The sequence below is a fragment of the Melanostigma gelatinosum genome (genome assembly GCF_949748355.1).
Source record: "Melanostigma gelatinosum genome assembly, chromosome: 14".
NCBI lineage: Eukaryota > Metazoa > Chordata > Actinopteri > Perciformes > Zoarcidae > Melanostigma > Melanostigma gelatinosum.
Window position 1 is genome coordinate 4,900,571 of NC_136647.1, and position 17,210 is coordinate 4,917,780.

Consider the following 17,210-nt stretch of genomic DNA (forward strand, 5'->3'; position numbering starts at 1 on the left):
CGCGTCGTAGCTGCCTAAATCAAAAGCTGGGCCGTCAGTGAAGAGCATCTTCCAATCACCACTAATTGGCGCACATAATAAAAATGGAATCCTTCTGTTGGCTGGACACTGGACGTAAAATGACCTGACAAAACTAAGCCACCGATCAAAATTGAGGAACAACATACAGAATGACAAACAGCAACAAGCGGCTGCTGCTTTTAGAGAGAGAATCTTTCCATTGCACGTTTATTCCATCTTGTTTCTTTGGCATCTTCTGGTATCAAGTATCACAAAATAAGCTGGATCATAAACATTACTGATGCCACATTACAGTATTGTGTCATCATACTGTACATTTTCTGAAAATTGATAGTGAAAAATAAAGTGGTCCGGCTTAGTGATTCGAAACGTTTCTCGTAATCTCAAATGCAAGATATTTGAAATGACTAAATAGAAATTGTATTGTCACATTGCCCAATATGTTTTAGGATGGTATTCTTCAATGAACTATGATCTAAATCTTTCACTGTTCAATTTGTATTTGTATTGTTGTGTTTGCATACAGTAAACAGTATAATCTGTGCTGCATCTGATTACCTTATAATGTATTTGTGAATATGCTTTTTAATTCACCACATAGATGGAGATGTAACTGACCAGGGCCTGAAGTTTAACCTGATCTCGAGGTCCTGTCTTGCAGAAAACCAAGTGTCGAAAAAACGAATGAAATACCTTCGTTATTTAAATTGATATGATTCTGACATGATGCAAACCTTTTTAATTTGTTTACTTGATAGAGACAGTACACAGGAGAGGTGATGGAGAGACGGAGAGGTGATGGTGCATGTCGGTAGCCTACAGATCATCTGTGCCCCGAGAGCCCCAAGTGGAAGGATCTGGGAATCGCTACTGTCGGGGGATCCCCATCACAAGGTAACCCAGTAACTCAAACGTGTTTTTAGTTTCTGACCTCATCAGAATCATCAGATAATTGTGATAATTGGACTATTAGAAGTGTGGGGCACTTTCATCACAATGTCCCAGAGCCTGAGGTGACGCTGTCAAGTTGCTTGTTCAGTGCCAAGCCCAACGATGTTCATTTTGCTTGAGAGATAACTTGCATTGATTATTGATTCTCAAAACCGTTGTAATTTCAGTACGTGTGATATCTTAATCATCGAGTCAGAAGCTTCAGGACTCTTGAGTGTGTCGTGCGGACGTTTTATTCTCAGTTGTTGTTCATGTCGTCTTTCACTTCAGCTTTATTGTGCCTGTTGTTGCCATGGCCACAGTGCGACTTTCTGATCTGCAGCCTGAATACTGTGGAAAAGACTCATCCCCTGCAGAGACCTTTATTTATATTTTCTTACCTTTTTCTGTTCAGGTAAGTGAACGCTGGCATTGACACGGTGACATAGAATGAACAGCAGTTAGTTATCCCTCCTTAAATATCTGTTCACATCTTTTTATGTCTTTGAGATGAAATACAAACCCGATGTTTCTGCTGATGAAAATGTTACAGCTGTTTACATCGAGCTATACCTTTTGATGTAACGGAGGGGAGATCACACACCGCAGCTATGAGGCGGTAGAGATCTGATGTGACATGTCCCCAGTTCAGACACATATAGAGGCCATGATGTTGCTCTCCGGGTGAAGAGACTGTTTGTGATTCTACATTTAACTTGATCATCTGAGCGGATATGAGGTTATTAGGAAGATGCCTTGAATCAGGGACAATAAAGACCTTTATACTCTATTTGCAGGAAATTCAATTCTTCACGTCCTCTCTCAGCGTCGTTTGCTTCGAACCGAGCGGATCACAGCCGGCCTTCCTCCCATTTATTCACTTGTTTCCTTCCCACTGCCGACTGAATGTCCTCATCAGCCTCTAAATAACAGCATTAATGGGTTCGGCAGATGCTGCGGCTGATGTCTGTGAGGATGTGAAGCTCAATGTCAAGTCAATTTATGAAATAGAAGGTTGACCTGTTGTTTCCTGAGCTGAGTGAAAGCTGCGTTGTTTCTGGCAACATGCATCCGGATGCGCGCAACACCGCCACCGGAGTCATTTTAACAGCAATACAGTGCTGTAAAAAACTCTGATGATAGTTAAGACCTTCAAGACACTTTAGGATCTTTTTGCTGACACCTGCCTCCGTTTGTAGAGTATAAGCATGTCACCACTGCACTGAAGCAAAACTACAGCGGCCAGACAAGCTGGAGCGAGCTGGAACACTAGTCACGATCACGATGAATGACCGAGCCAATCAAATCTGAACAAAAACAAACATGGATCCAAATTGGGAGGGGCCGCAACAACCCGAAATCGAGTTAGCATTTTTGCACTTCCAGTTCCCAAGGTGGCGGCAAAGTGCTTAAATCATGATGAACATATTATTCCTGTTCATGAAGTGGCTGAATGACACGACGAAACGTTATCACGCCGACTACTTTTTTTGGATGTCGTCCCTGCAGCACTCTATGTTGAGGATTTTGGATTGGCCCAGTCTGACAGGCGGCTTTATGCTCTGTGCTGTCTGCGGCCATGAGGACAGATGGCCGAGGACCATACAGTAACTACTGGTATCGGAAATTGAAAAACAAACTCTATGACCATGGGCCGGTACAGCCTTGAATGTAATGTTCAGGAGTCTTCCCGAACCTCCCGGTGGCCAGTCCGCCCCGGTCTATGTGATCTGTATTCAGGGGGAGAGTTTGTTGTGTTCAAGTCATCCGAATATGTAAACATATGCTGAATACTTTCTGAGTCATGGAGAGAGAAAGAGAGGGCGGAACAAAGGGAGAAGGACAAGAGTGGAGGGAAAGATGGATTTGCTGTAGATGAGGTGGGAGAGAAGTAGAGAGGAAGAAAAGAGAGCTGGGAGGACAGAGAGAGGCGGTTGAGGACGAGGAAAGCGATGAAAAAAACAAACGGGGATCGCCTGAAGTTATGTTGCTTGAATTGAAATATATATTTTTATGTTCCAAACAAAGACATGCATGTGCCGTGGGAGGACTGAGGTGATGAGGTACAGCAGTGTAAACCGAAAGTGTTTTAAAGTGATCTGCTGTCTATTTTTCATCAGAGTCAAGTTGAAGCCGGCCCACATGTGACACAGCTCGTTGTGTGCGTGACCTCGTGAGTCACAGCGAAGGTGAAAGACTTTTGTGTTTTTTGCACTTTCTGTGCGAACAGTTCAAAGTCATCTCTTTGTCTCTCACAGACAAAACCAGCCGCGCAGCCTCGCTCGTCTCCGTGACACCATATTAAGCCGCGATATGAACTATCACACAGAGGGAAATCTGAATAAAATGAACTCATGAATAGCAAATGTTTCATGCGTTTCCCCCCCCCCACACTTCTACCTTCCCTGGAGTTTTAAGCATGAAAGCTGAGGAAACCGAGCATCGCTCCAGCCGGGAAAAAAAGTATGAGAATGACAATCAGATAGCTGCCACAGCGACTGTGTGATTGGTTTGATATCCAGCTTTAATCACAGAGAATGCCAAATTCATTATTTATACATTTCATTCTTTCCTTTGTAGTTATGGTCTAAGCAATATTGAACTCTGGAGCTATGTAATTAATGGATTGCCATACTGTGCTCTGGATTCTGATGTGTGTGAGCGAGAGAGAATCATCGAGGAATACCAACAGACGTCGCAAAATTATATCACGATGGGTTTTGCCTCCAAATGTCACTGCCTCATAAACAGAGAGAAGAAACTGAGATTAGAAAAGGAAAAGCCGACAGATGTTTCCAAACATCACACCATCACTGTCAGCGTCTCAAGAAATTGAAATATGGGTTGTGTGCTTGTTATCTGAGTAAAATAAGAAAAGTAATGAATTTGTTTTTTTCCTATGGACCCCAGGGGCAGACAAAACAAAACCCAACCAGGTGATACAACAACCAACAGCAACTCGATCACCAGACCGATCGGTGATGCTGGACAACATTTTTAAACAATGTTTACAATATATATATATATATATGGCAAATACAGCATGTGATGCAATGTGGGACTCTTTTAACCGTGATCTTCGTCATACCTTGACCTGACTGGTAGTTTCCCCGTGTTTTCAAGTCTTTATGCTAAGCTAAGCTAACCATACCATATCTTGCATTACCTGAAGAGAAATACCAGGACAAATTCAAGTTCAATTAAAAACGGATTCCTCAATATTGGCATAAAAGGCATATAATTGATGACATGATCAACGACAGTAACAGCAAAAATAAATGCAGACAGACTTGAATGGTCTTCAAATTTATATCCCACAGCTACTTTGTTGTTTACTTTTCTTTGTCAAATACACAAGAAACATGACTGCCGCCTAGATTTACTATTTATCATTTATTAAGCTGAAAGTAGCTCAATTGGTTGTAGCTGTGGACCTCGACTTTGTCTGGTCTCTGCAGCCTTAAATCACTGCCCATGTGATATTCTCCTGTAGCTTTGAGGTGGACTTCTGATGAAGAGTGACTGCTGCTTTTCCCTCGTGACAACCTGAGCCCGCAGGTTGTGTACGTTTTGTTTTTGCTGGCCAGCGTTTCACTCCTAAGTGTGTGGCGTAATCATTTCTCAATACCTGGCCACTAGAGATGTTTTGTCTCGCAGGATGAGAGCATCAGGTGATTTTTTGCAAGAGGGCACTTGGACCCAAGATTTGAGATGAAGGCTGCAGGGTGAACCAGACGAGAGGAGGAGCAGATGAACAGGTGCTTATTGTAGACAGGACCTTGAAGAGACAGCTGATGAACCTGATGATGACTCATCTACTGAAGACGGAACAGGAGCAACACTGGTAAAACCTATAAAGACATCCTGTTTTTTTCTCCTGCTTTATTTTCAGAAGACATTTTGTCTTGTGTGAGTCTCCCCCTGATGGTCTATCGTAGTAATATTTTTTAGCTTTTTTGCTCGCATAAGCGGCCAAAGCTTTCTGCCCTTGAGGAGATATTTGCTGAGGAGGACATGACAAGTGAAGAAAGAACAGAGGATATTGTCAGCGCTGCAGAGAAGGTTCAGGAAGAGATACAGCTCTACAGAGGCCTACCATCTACCTCAATCTCTGTGAGTCCAGCGACCTGGTGGGGGAACATGACGGACACTCGGCCACCGCTTTCAGACTTGGCAACCAGGTATCTCTGTGTGCAAGCAGCATCCACACCCTCAGAGTGTTCAATTTCTCCTGCTGGGGACAGCCAGGGGACACACCGTCAAACAGAAAAAAAGTATCTTTCAGGATTGGCATGCTTATGGAATTATACAAAGATATGCAAAATCTTAACTTAAGAACGATGGTCAAACAACATCTAAATAAAGACTGTTTATCCTGCATTCAACTCTTGTTACGACACACAAACAGTGATGTTTGTCAATGACGTGCTTGTGTTTCCTTTCTCCTAAATTTTGAATACAGAGCTAAACACACCAACTGCTGTTGACGTGTGTTTACCTCTAGTAACAAATTGCTTAAGTAAGGGATTCTCCGGTTCCCCCTCACGTTCAGCAATACCATTTAATATTTACATTCAGTGTTTGGTTTTCTACACAGTAGTTTTTATTGTTCATGGCGGAGTCTGCCATTTCCTTGCAAAATGCACGATGAACAGATACACAAGTTGCTCCTCTTTTGTTGCCCTCCTGTCCCCATTGGGCGATACATGTGATGTTTTGAAGGGAATTCTGCGCCTGTAGTACTCGATGCGCTTGCTGTTGCCACCAGTTCTCCAAATCACCCGGCACTGGAACCTTAATAAGTCTACCTGTGTTTCCTTCAACAAATCAAAGCATTTGGTGTCTGCACGTGTCTGGATTTGAGGACACTAAAATAGAGGAGCGCATCCTTTATAATCCAAAAAAATGAATTTTGCACACAAACTGAGTTTGTAAAAATTAAAAATCAACAGGAATAGCAGACAGATGTCTGAAAACTTTGCAATTCCCCACAGAACAAACGTGAAAGTTAACCAAATGCAGTAACACATTCAGTTGCGATGCACCAGGAAACATCTGCTGAAGGTCGTAACTTATGGCCAAATGTATTTGTCTCGAGATTGCCAGTCCTTAAATGCACATCTGTGATCAGAAAGCTAACTTGGCATAAGATGCTCCAACAAACTTTTCACAGAAAACAGGGCTTACTGTTAGTTCCAGAGATGAAAGAGTTCATATGAAGACAAATAACACTTCAGCAGATCCCTCTAGAGTCTATATAAATGAGACAGCAACAGAAGAGTCTTATATGTGACAGTGATTTAATACAGTGCTGGCTGTATCAAGTGTATGTTCTCTTCAATGCACATCTAATCCATCCCCGAATTGTGTTCTTTGTATGAGGATTTATTTTCATTCCCGGAGGGGGAATAATGAGAGGCACCTTCAAACAGATGTGTAATGAAGGTGTGAGCCGCATTGCACACTCATAATCCTCCACAGAGCAAAGTAAGAGGCGTACTCCCATTGGTGATAGCGTCTTTGTGTTTCACTAAAGGAAACTAAGTGCCAGGGATGAAAAGAGCACAATATCCAAAACAACAATATATTCATTTTTTTATAGACGGAACACTGCATACTTTGCATACAACTGATTATAGAGTATACAACGGAAAGGAGGAAAAACTCAGACAATGAAATAAAAATGGCCGATAAAAAAAGCATATGGACGCAGCAGCAGGTGCAACGAACGTTATTAGGCTACATAACCTGCAATTTATAATATAATCAATAGCAGAATTAAACATCACCGAGGCAGACAACACAGAGATGTATCCACAGTGAAAACTCGGCAGGAACAATATGCAGTTCACACACACACACACAATGCTACGTTGCCTAGCAACATTGATGTACTCCTCTGGAGACGGTTGACTTTGTTTTTTCTCGAAAGCGGATGTGATTTGACAGTAACAGCAGGAAATGTGACGCGTTACTTCCACCCCTGTTAAATGTGATGTAAAAAGATGGTCGCAGCTTAAAAAATGCAACTTCAGACAAAATGCAAATTTCTGGGAGGCATAAAAAGGCCCCTCATTAATCAATTCTGTCTATGAACAACATTTATTTTTTTGGACTTGTGACAACAAAAGCTCACGAACCAACACTAAGTTCTTTATTTAGTACAAGGAACTCCAGGATTTTACTGCTCTTTGCAAAGAAACATAACCCGTTTAAAACGACGTGTAATCACGTGATTGAACAGAACTGCATTCCTTTGTATATTTTTTAAGCCATCAGCTCGTTAAGAGTGTTTTTGTGGAAAGGGTTGTCCTATTTATAAAAACAAAGCGATAGTCTTCCTGTGCCACAATAAAAACGTTTTTTGACAACAAAATACTCACCACCACCACCCGTCTCTGAATAAATAAAGGTTCCGAGGTTGGAAGCAGAACAGATAAAATCCCGACAATCCTTTTCAATGAGCAGACACATTTCCTTCGTGCGGCTGACTGTTCTAATCCCTTAAACTGGAGAATGAAGGTGCTTTCACACCTGCTGTGTTTGGAGCGGATGAGTGGAAATCTGAAGCCATCTGGACAAAACTCGAGAGACGTGTGCCGTCGTAAAATCCACACAGACGTTGTTTGTGTGAAGTTTCAGACTTTACAACATGCTTCACAACATCATAACGACAGATAATATACATTTTAGAGATAGAAATATGAGACATGAGAGTCAGGGACTGAGTGAGGGACAGAAACAAATGTTCTCAGCCACTGACCTCTGTTGATTTATTCATCAAGGATAAAATCCACACACAGTATTTGAAGATGTACATACAATTCAGCAATGTGTGAATCATTTTTGGACGAACACATTTTGCAACAACAATCAACTATGCAAACTATTCTTTGCAATGAATTCCTCAGGTCTGTTGGCGGAGAGAAATTAAGGATGAAGTATTTATTTCTTGCCGTTGCTGTTCTATTGACTCAGTAGGTTTTTCATATTCAGTGGAGATTTAATAATGTTTCTACGCAAAACTATCAGCAGATTAGTTATTGCTCAATTTTCAAAAACCCTGAATTAAGTTCAACTACAACTTTCTTCATGCCCGTGAGTAATACTCAACCTGCTGATAACAACTGAGCACGAAACAAGATGTGCTGCTTGCTATACCATGTGTTCATTAAAGTTGCAGTGCTCCCTCGCCTTAAATAGCCTCAGAGAAAAATATGGAATTCTGAAAGGTTATTGGTTTCTCTGTGAAATTACATGAAAATTAAAGTTTAAAACCAGCCAAGTATTTGGGAATTTCCTGTCAAAATAGGTGTAAGTGACCCAAGTCAGATATTGATATAAGCGGCAGACTCTATTGGTCCGGGAGTCTCTTTTGTGGGGTGGATGAGGTTGATGTTTGCAGCAACTTTCGTGTAAACTGGAGCTACGGCAGAGGAGTGATGACTTTACAATTTTCAAAATGCTTAACCCTTTCAGGGCTCGACCCCAAACGATGTTAATCTTGTGCTATAGCCTTCCCAATGACTATTCCAATCCAGATGAACACCCTTGGGAGATTTTGGAGTTCCACCTTAGAGTGAATGTTTAGAGTGAGTATGATACGATAAATAGATTGCGTTTTCACTGACAGTGGTGACAGCTGTTGGGGCTGCATAGGCTTGACTCTAGCTAGGGAACAGGAAACAAACCATCAATTCACCTCCACCCCCTCCCTCTGTGGACTATGTGGCTCTATGAGAACATCACACAACTTCCACTTCTGCTCCTGACCGACAAGAGAAACAACTCCTTGAACTTGAGACATATATGTCGTTATTGATAAATCGCTGAACCCTCTGATGCTGCTGTTCTTCTTGAGACAGCAGTCGTGTTCAGCAGGTGGCTTGAATGGAAATGAAAAAACAGCCATCCATGAAGGCACTGACTGATTAAAAATTAAAACGAGTTACCAACACCAACCATTTTTCTTTTAGAAGCCAAGTAAACTGAAAAAGCTACGATGGTGGGAATCTGCCAGAGAAAGAGAGACACAAAGAGAGTTCTTGTGTGAGGTTGGGTTGAACGTTTAACTTGGCAGTGGTCCTTCACAGTTTCTGCTGGCATTGTATCTCTCTGTCTTGTCACCCACCCCACCGCTCTGTGTTAAAATGGCACGATAACATATTGTGAGTGGGCACTCCTGCCATTAGCGGCATTCACAGCAGCCATACCACGTTGAAAGGAAAACCTTTGTAATTCAAACTGATGGGCTCTCAATTAGGTGTGGGATTTGGTACTTTCCTCTGGTGATTTTGGCAAATGTGGGCAAGCAGCATATCCTCTGAAGTTCCCTGCCCCGGTTGTTACTGTAGCTCTATGAGTAATGAGGCTGGAACATGAGCCATGAAAATCAATAAAGAGCTCCTGCTGTGGATGCTGACAAGTTGTTATTTTCTCTATTTAATTTCGTGAAAAGTCTGGCTTCTTTGATCAGCACTTTCAAACGTCAACACGGCAAAAACAATCTCTTACTTATTTGTAAGACACACACTGTTTGGGAATGATGAATTATAGGTAATACATTCTGGAACTGTTAGGCTACTTAATGTCACTATAGCAGCCGTAAGAAGGCTGCAATACCAACAAGAAAAACAAGAACAACAATCATATTATAACTGGAAGTTATTGCCTGAAAACTAACATAATTCCACTGGAAGCAACACAAAATGGCATTTAGATGGTGTCTTGCTTCCTCGGTGCAAAGTGTAATGATCCAAAACTGAATTGTGTGGCAGGGCAGTGTACTTGTATTAATAATATTGTGCGACCGAGTCACATTATCGTCCCATTTTGGGACACAAATCCAGTCCCCATGAAGTACAGTATTTGATTTCATGGCTTGATTTGTTGTTGGTATTGATCAAGAGTTGGGCGAAGTTTCGCATCATCCTCTATTTTGTCAGTCACTTCACTGTAAGTCATGAATTTCAACGGACTTTGCAACTTCATTAGCATCACAACCGTGCAAGATACAGTCAGAAAACGTTAAAGGTGTGTATGTACGACCAAATAAAGGCCGGGGTTGAATAAGGCTGCGGTCTAAGCGAGGGCGCTAAATGCACTAAATGGTAAATGGACTTGTAGTTTATAGCTCTTTTCTAGTCTTCCGACCTCTCGCAGCCTTAATGGAAAGATGTGTGTGCAGTAAATGGTAAATGGACTGTAGTAACTTTCTAGTCTTCCGACTACTGAAAGCGGTTAACACTACATGTCATTAAATAGACGGGCTTACCATGCAAGGTGCCACATGGACTAACGGCGCCTGGGAACCAACCGTCGACCACCTGATTGAAGGACGACCCACTCTATCACTGGGCCACAGTCAATACCTGGAAGTAGTGTAGTCCAGTCTATTGATGGAAGTAAGTCTATTGCTACAGCTTTAATTAAAAAGCAGGTGCCGAAGTGGCAAAAGGACAAAACTCTGTGTCCTTTGTGTCTCAAAGAGCTCAGTTCAGAATGAAATGAATTAGAAAAATGCCATATTCAATATTCATTTTCGGCAGCAACTAATTACTTTTCAAAGTTCCCAAACTTCTATAATCTTTATTTTTTGGTTGACATGGCCTCGGCGTATATAACCCTCATTTTATTTCCACGCATTTCATTAGACAGAACGTGTTGAGAGAAAAATGAGGTTGAGTTTGGGGAATTATTCTGGTTCATTCCAACCCATGTTGTTTTTTTGGTCCTCATACTCCAGGTCATCACACTCTGAGCATCTTATAATGACGCCGATCGGTTAGCATTGCAGTTGTCGTACAGCAGTCCTTTGTCACAGAAATGAAGTTTCCACGATCCTGTTTAAAATGTATTGCGTTGCGGTGAACACCAAATTTGTTAACATTTGAAAACGCTGCCATTTCAAATCAATTAAGGTCCATATTCGTGGTGGACACAAATTAAAGGCATTGATATTAATTTATTCCGATGAGTTTGGAGCTCCAGCGCTGTTCAGTTTCAAAACCCTTGTTCATCTGAAAATGTTTAAATTGACAAATTTGAAGATATATGGTTTTCTTGGGACAGTGATATTTACCTGTATTGTTACCCTTCTTACCTTTATACCATTTCAGCTTTACCTTGTGGTCATATATAAACAGCCACGAGTGAGACAGTAGATACATTTTCGGGACATTGTTTCCATGAAAAATATCAAAGTAGGTTTTTTTTGTCTCTTTTCTAAAGATTTTATAACATCCTACATGATTTGACAAGTGGTCATTCTTTTCTGATTGCTTTCTTTACGGGCTTTCTGTTGTTTTTATTTTGCAGCAGTGTAATAACAATGTATATCAAACCCAATGCATTGCTCATCATAAAGCACTAAAGAGAAACTGAATCCATTCTAATAATCCTGCTTGTGCTGACACCCGGTGGTTGCTCCTTCTTTACTAATACTAATTTGTATACCAACTGCAGAAACTTAAACTAAACATAAAGTTTAGAGGGCGGTTGTTGGTGAAGAGAGTGACTGTTAATGAAAGTCGTGACTTCGCTGGATGAGAAAGATGATTAAGAGCATGAAGACAAAGGGTAGAAAAGAGGCCACTCAGAGAGCAGAATCATTTGTGCCGCTGAAAAAAAAGAAGAAGAAGAAGAAATGTACTTCAGGCACCTTGAAGTCTGAGAGTAATGAGAGTTGTTGTCACAGAGAATGCGTTCTGCAGAATAATAAGAGCAAGAAAAGACGTGAGGAAGAGATCTGGGCACAACTTAAGGGTGCGGCAAGACCTTGTGCTTTGATCTTTAGTAAGACTCGACTTGTTATACTTCAACATCAAAGCTACAAAGTGAGATGATCTTTCAATCTGCGCCGCATCTCCGCAAAACAGCAGATGAGTGACTCATACACATTTCAAATTGGAAAATGGGACATCCTTTGTAGTTTATTAGGTGAAAACAGACACTTTCACGACCAAAGCTTTTCATTAGTGCAGCAGACGGAGCGCTCTTAGTACTCAAAAATCCACTTTGAGGAGTGACAGGTTGATTTCTTTTACTGCCTAATAGATATTTGTTTGATGTGTTTGTGTTTTAAAATATGGTCAATCGCCGCACTAGAGTTTCACGTAACAAACCGAGTCCTAAACAGAAACAAAATGTGAAAAATGATCTTAGATCTACCTGATCTACCTTGTGCGTTTGCATCCACTGGTTTTATGTGATTCTTTAATTTGGGCACAAAAAATATGGAAATGCAGAAAATTTGAAATAAAACCTCAAAATATTGCAAAAATCTTTTTTGCTTGGTTGAAGTGGTGATAAAAACAAAATGTGATAAGGTCCAATGTTTTCTTCTTATTATTGTTTCTCTTTGTTTGTTTCCAAAAAAATGCAGGAAAAAATGAATGCAGTAACATAAGAGAAAATCAATAATATTGTTAATATTATTAACTGCACAGGATAATAATAATAATCGTGATGATTAGCAGTTGCAAGTATTCAGACCATGAATAACATGTGGACACCATTATTCTGCAAGACCGTTCTTCTCCAATAAAATGATGGAAATCACTTTTTGAGTTCTCAAAACCTTCTTCAAATTAGATCCCTGGGACCAGCTGGAGCGCACGAGAGTCAGCCTACTGCAGAGATGCTAATTGGACCTCGTCTGTCTCCCTCCGTCTTCCATCCATGCATCGTCTTGTGTGGAATGATCAAGGTCTCAATTACAGCCGGCTCATGGCATGTGGGCGCAGCAGGGGTAATAATGATGCTTGTTTTTAACGGGAGACGGGAGTTCTGTTCTCCAGAGTTCAAACACAGAAAGAAGATGAGAAACCAAAGCGCAGTGCGACAGAAGAACCGTAAAAGTTCATGCGAAGCAACGACAACAAGCTGTCACAGCTTACGACAACGGCAGAAGGTTAAAAAACACTGTTCAGAACAATTAGGGCCGTTTGTTAGAGTATCAGAGTCCTCAAACATAATGTTACACTTTCTTTCATTCTTGTACAGAGATGTTCAACCTTGTTAGCGTTGCATATTGTACTGCTTCCTGAAGCTGATATTGTCAGCCAAAATGTTGTGCTGTTCAGCTCTGAGAAGTGTTCTTCTTTCCTCTCTCTGCTCGCACTCGTATGACACAAAATGTCTCAAATTATGACATGAAGCTCAAGAAAGGGCTGGAATAAAGAGGAGTCAGGTCTGCAAATGTCAACGCTGTTTTATCTTCAGTGTGTTTCACCAATGCTAGTCAGTATGTTCACCACTGTCATCCAGACTCTAATATCTTAACAACTGCTCGATGGATTGCCATGCGAGTTTGTATAGACATTGATTGTCCCCAGAGGATGAATCAATGGTATTAGTCGAGATGGTGAACACAGTGAACATTATACCCGTTAGTCAACAGCCTGTTAGCATTTCCATTGTTAGCATGTAGCTCAAAGCAACACTATATGTAATTATAGTGTCCAAGAGCTGCTAGCATAGACTGAGTCTTGTTTACACAAGTTGATCGTACCCAGTTTGGGATTTTAGCCGTCAATATCTTGGTGTTTTGCAAGGAAAAGTCACCCGAGAGGATGAAGGTAAGTACAACCGAACGCTGACTAAGAGATTTTTAGGCATTTATTTGTACAGACTGCAACCTCCGCTCTCTCTTTCATCACATAATACACTTAGAATTAAGACCATAGTGTGAACCGCATTCACGACACAATCTTTAATTTCATACCTATCGAACACAAAATACAAAAGGTTGCTCTCCATGCAGCAGACGGGTTATCTGCTCCGTTACGACTGAGAAAGGTAATTCTCTGAAACTGCGGCTCGGCTCTGTCTCTGGAGATCACAGCTGACGGCCGACACTGGCTGACTGCTGAAGTCTATTAAAGTCTCAAATGCACCTACAGTATAACCCCTGATGGAGGACGTGAATACAGAAAGAAAGGTAGATGAGTATAAAGACATACTGGAGAAGACAAACGCTGAGAAACTGTGAAGCAAAATGCATTTCATGAAGAAATGGAACAGGTGATATTTTCTGGTTTTCTGGAGATTACACTTGGATTTCTGCTCCCTCTATTCCTGGCATTGAAATCACTGCAGCATTGTTACTGCTTGACGTGTTCTTCACATACTGACGCTTGGGTCAGGACCCTTGGAGTCTTGCTTGTGTTTAGGCAACAAAAAACATCATGGGGTTGGGCTTAAAATATCTACATCAGCAACATTGTAGTTCAGTGAAAGCCTCGTGCACTCGCATGCTAAGTCTCCCTGCTTGTTTGCCGGTAACCACCCACAGTAGATTCCAAGCTACAAGCTTAAAGCTGATTATCCGGGCTGGGGGAAAGACGATGGTCACCAACAATGACTGAAGCGACAGGACGCGAGCCGCAGACTCCAGACATATTTGTGGGAAGAAGATGCACCTTTTTCAACTGTTTTCTGAGTCTAAAGAGCTGCTTCTAAAAACCAGATGCCTTTCATTAACCCGCTGGTCACACACTCTCTTGTTGGAGAAGAGTCATTTCCGAACACTGAGTACTCTTATGGTTTCCCCCAAGGCTGTCTGTAAAAGCCTGTTTATATCCATTAGACCTCTTTGTTTCACCTTCCTTTGAGGCAGAAACGCAGAATAAATAAAACAAAGAAAGAAAAGAGAGCAAGCAGACCAACAGCTCCAGGCAAAGCTCAGCAGAACAGCCAAGAACTACAGTAGCTGTTTGAACCTGTGACCCAGAATAATCCCTTTATAGCTGCATGAGTGCGTAAAGATAGAACTTTCTTTTTTCCCTTTTCTCCTCAACACAGATCTCATATCAGTGTGCATATCAGTAGCTTGTGTTATCATAAAGTACAGCTCGTCTTCAGGGCCCGGGACACTGCAACACTCATCAATTTTCATGGCGTTTTAAAGCAGCAGCGCTGTGAAAAGCATCCATTTCACGGCACTGTCGCTTTATTTGAGTTTTGTGTGATTAAAAGAGTTGCAGCGGTTGCTGAGTGGTCGTAGATGTGGATTTTCCATTGGAAAGTTGCAGGTTTGAATCTGTGAGCTGTAGGAATTCTGGGAACAGTTATTTTAATGAGAGTTTAATTTAATTCCAGGTCATTTGCATTTTTAATGCATTTGTGAATCTAGGATGAACAAAAAAATAATGCTTTGCGTAAGCGGCACAAACGTCTAGTATCTCTTTGCCAATTAATCCCCTAATGCCATCCTTCCTAATTAACAACGAAGATACGAAAAAAAATTAGATTTTCCCCAAATGAGTCCTTGTGGAGAAGGACAAGTATGGACGTGGTTCAGTACACATTCAGTGGTGCTTCTTTGCATTTAAAGAGGATTTAACCAGTTCAAAATCAGATATTTCAAAGAGCCAGAGAAGTGTTACAGCGGAGTAAAATGTGTCCTTCATCTACAGGAGGAGTCAGACAGAAAGTGGTACTGTTAACCGACATGAATAAATGGCCGCTTTGAGTGACAGGTGGGTGCTGGTCCCTGGTTGGTCCGCCTCAGCTCCACCTCTTTGCCCATTTTGGACAAGCCAGGAATTTCACTGCCAGGACGGCGGCAGCTGGCCCCGCCCAGTATTGACTATGTTCATATCTTATATGCAGTCCATATCAAAGATCCAGATATTACTGATCGCGATAGTGGTCACAAAATGACAAACTGCCAAGGCTGTTAAAACTTCAAATACCGGTAGTGAATCTGTGTGCCCTTAATACATTGTCAAGTAATATATTAGGGTTGTTTAAGTTTATATTTCCCGGGGTGTAAGTCCCCAGGTGGCGTTGTTGGTCCCCTTTAATTTCCCCTCCCCCTTAAAGCCTCGCTACACAAGACATTTGGTGTAAGTGAATGTAAATCACTTTGCTGATTTGAATAATACTGCACATGAGAGGAAGCTCAGCACTTATTTGTCACATCATGATTGTCTCGATGGCTTCCGCGGCCTTTTGATAAGCCGTTAAGGAGAAAGTAACATACTGTGAATCAATGGGGCACTCAGTCACCAGTGAGGGGAGTTCCACTGCTAAAAATGATGATTCCAGTGATAATGGTCATGCAGTACAGTCGGTTTAGTTTGAGGATTCTGTTGGAGGAGGTTCAATAAAACGCCGTGGTTGTACAAAGCTTATAAGCTACAGCTTCCACCATTTTGGAGTCTGTAGCTCTAAGTCGCCTCAAAGGTCAGTTCTGTCATGATAGCCTACACAATATTATTATTGATCTTGGTTCAAGCAAATCAAAGCGGTGGCCGTACCGGTCATGCTATACAAGAACACTCTGCGAACAATGACGTCTGCAGCGAAGGAAACGGACAAACTCTTTAAATTGGCTTTGTACGGTTTCATGCACAAGCTTGATACATTGACTGATGCATCGCCAGAGTCTGAAACCGTTCATATGGCACATTTGATAGAGATGCCAGGTGCACATTTCAGTAATTGCCGTAAACACCAGATGTCGATCTGAGCAGTATCAAATTACACAAGAAAAACGGAAGTAGCATGAAACTGCAGGTGATTTCAGCGACAGAGAATCACTGACATGTATAATCTGGACAGAATGAAACACAACCCGGGGTCTTCAGGTAATCATTTCCAATCAGCAGACCCTCCCAGGTGGTTGAAGTGTAAATAAATAAAATAAATCACGATCCTTTATTCTCATGAGCTGCTGTCAAATTCCCCATGAATAAAGCACCAGTGTGCTGCGTTGCCAACATGTGAGCTTGTGGATCTGAGCTGCTGGAAAAAAAAACATCCCTCCCCTGAAATTAGACACTATTCACAGAAGAATGGAACAGAATCTGCTCTCTGATTGGCAGAGCTGAATATAAGCTCTTTACTGGCATACCAAAAATGCCAAATGTGTGCCGGGAACATGCTCCTATGAAACAGCTGCTGAGACCTCTGAGGACTGACAAAACATATTTCATGCAGCAGCGCAGGGATGAACCGCAGGCTGCATGTCTAGTATCTCAATGTACCCAGTACACACAGTCTGTGATGACAGCGTTTCCAATTGTCTTTAGAGAACGACTGTCATTTACTCCACATTTTCCAACCTGTGCTATCGTGGCCTTGAAAACACATGTGTTGTCAGTTACCCACAGATGGATACCTGCTGTGCCCACAACAAGTCTCACTTCAGTCACATCACCATTCATCACTGAGCTGGCCAAGATACCCAAAATCAAGCGAGCAAACAGGACCATGAAATGATGAATGAGCTTGAGCAGAAGCTTTAAAAAAAA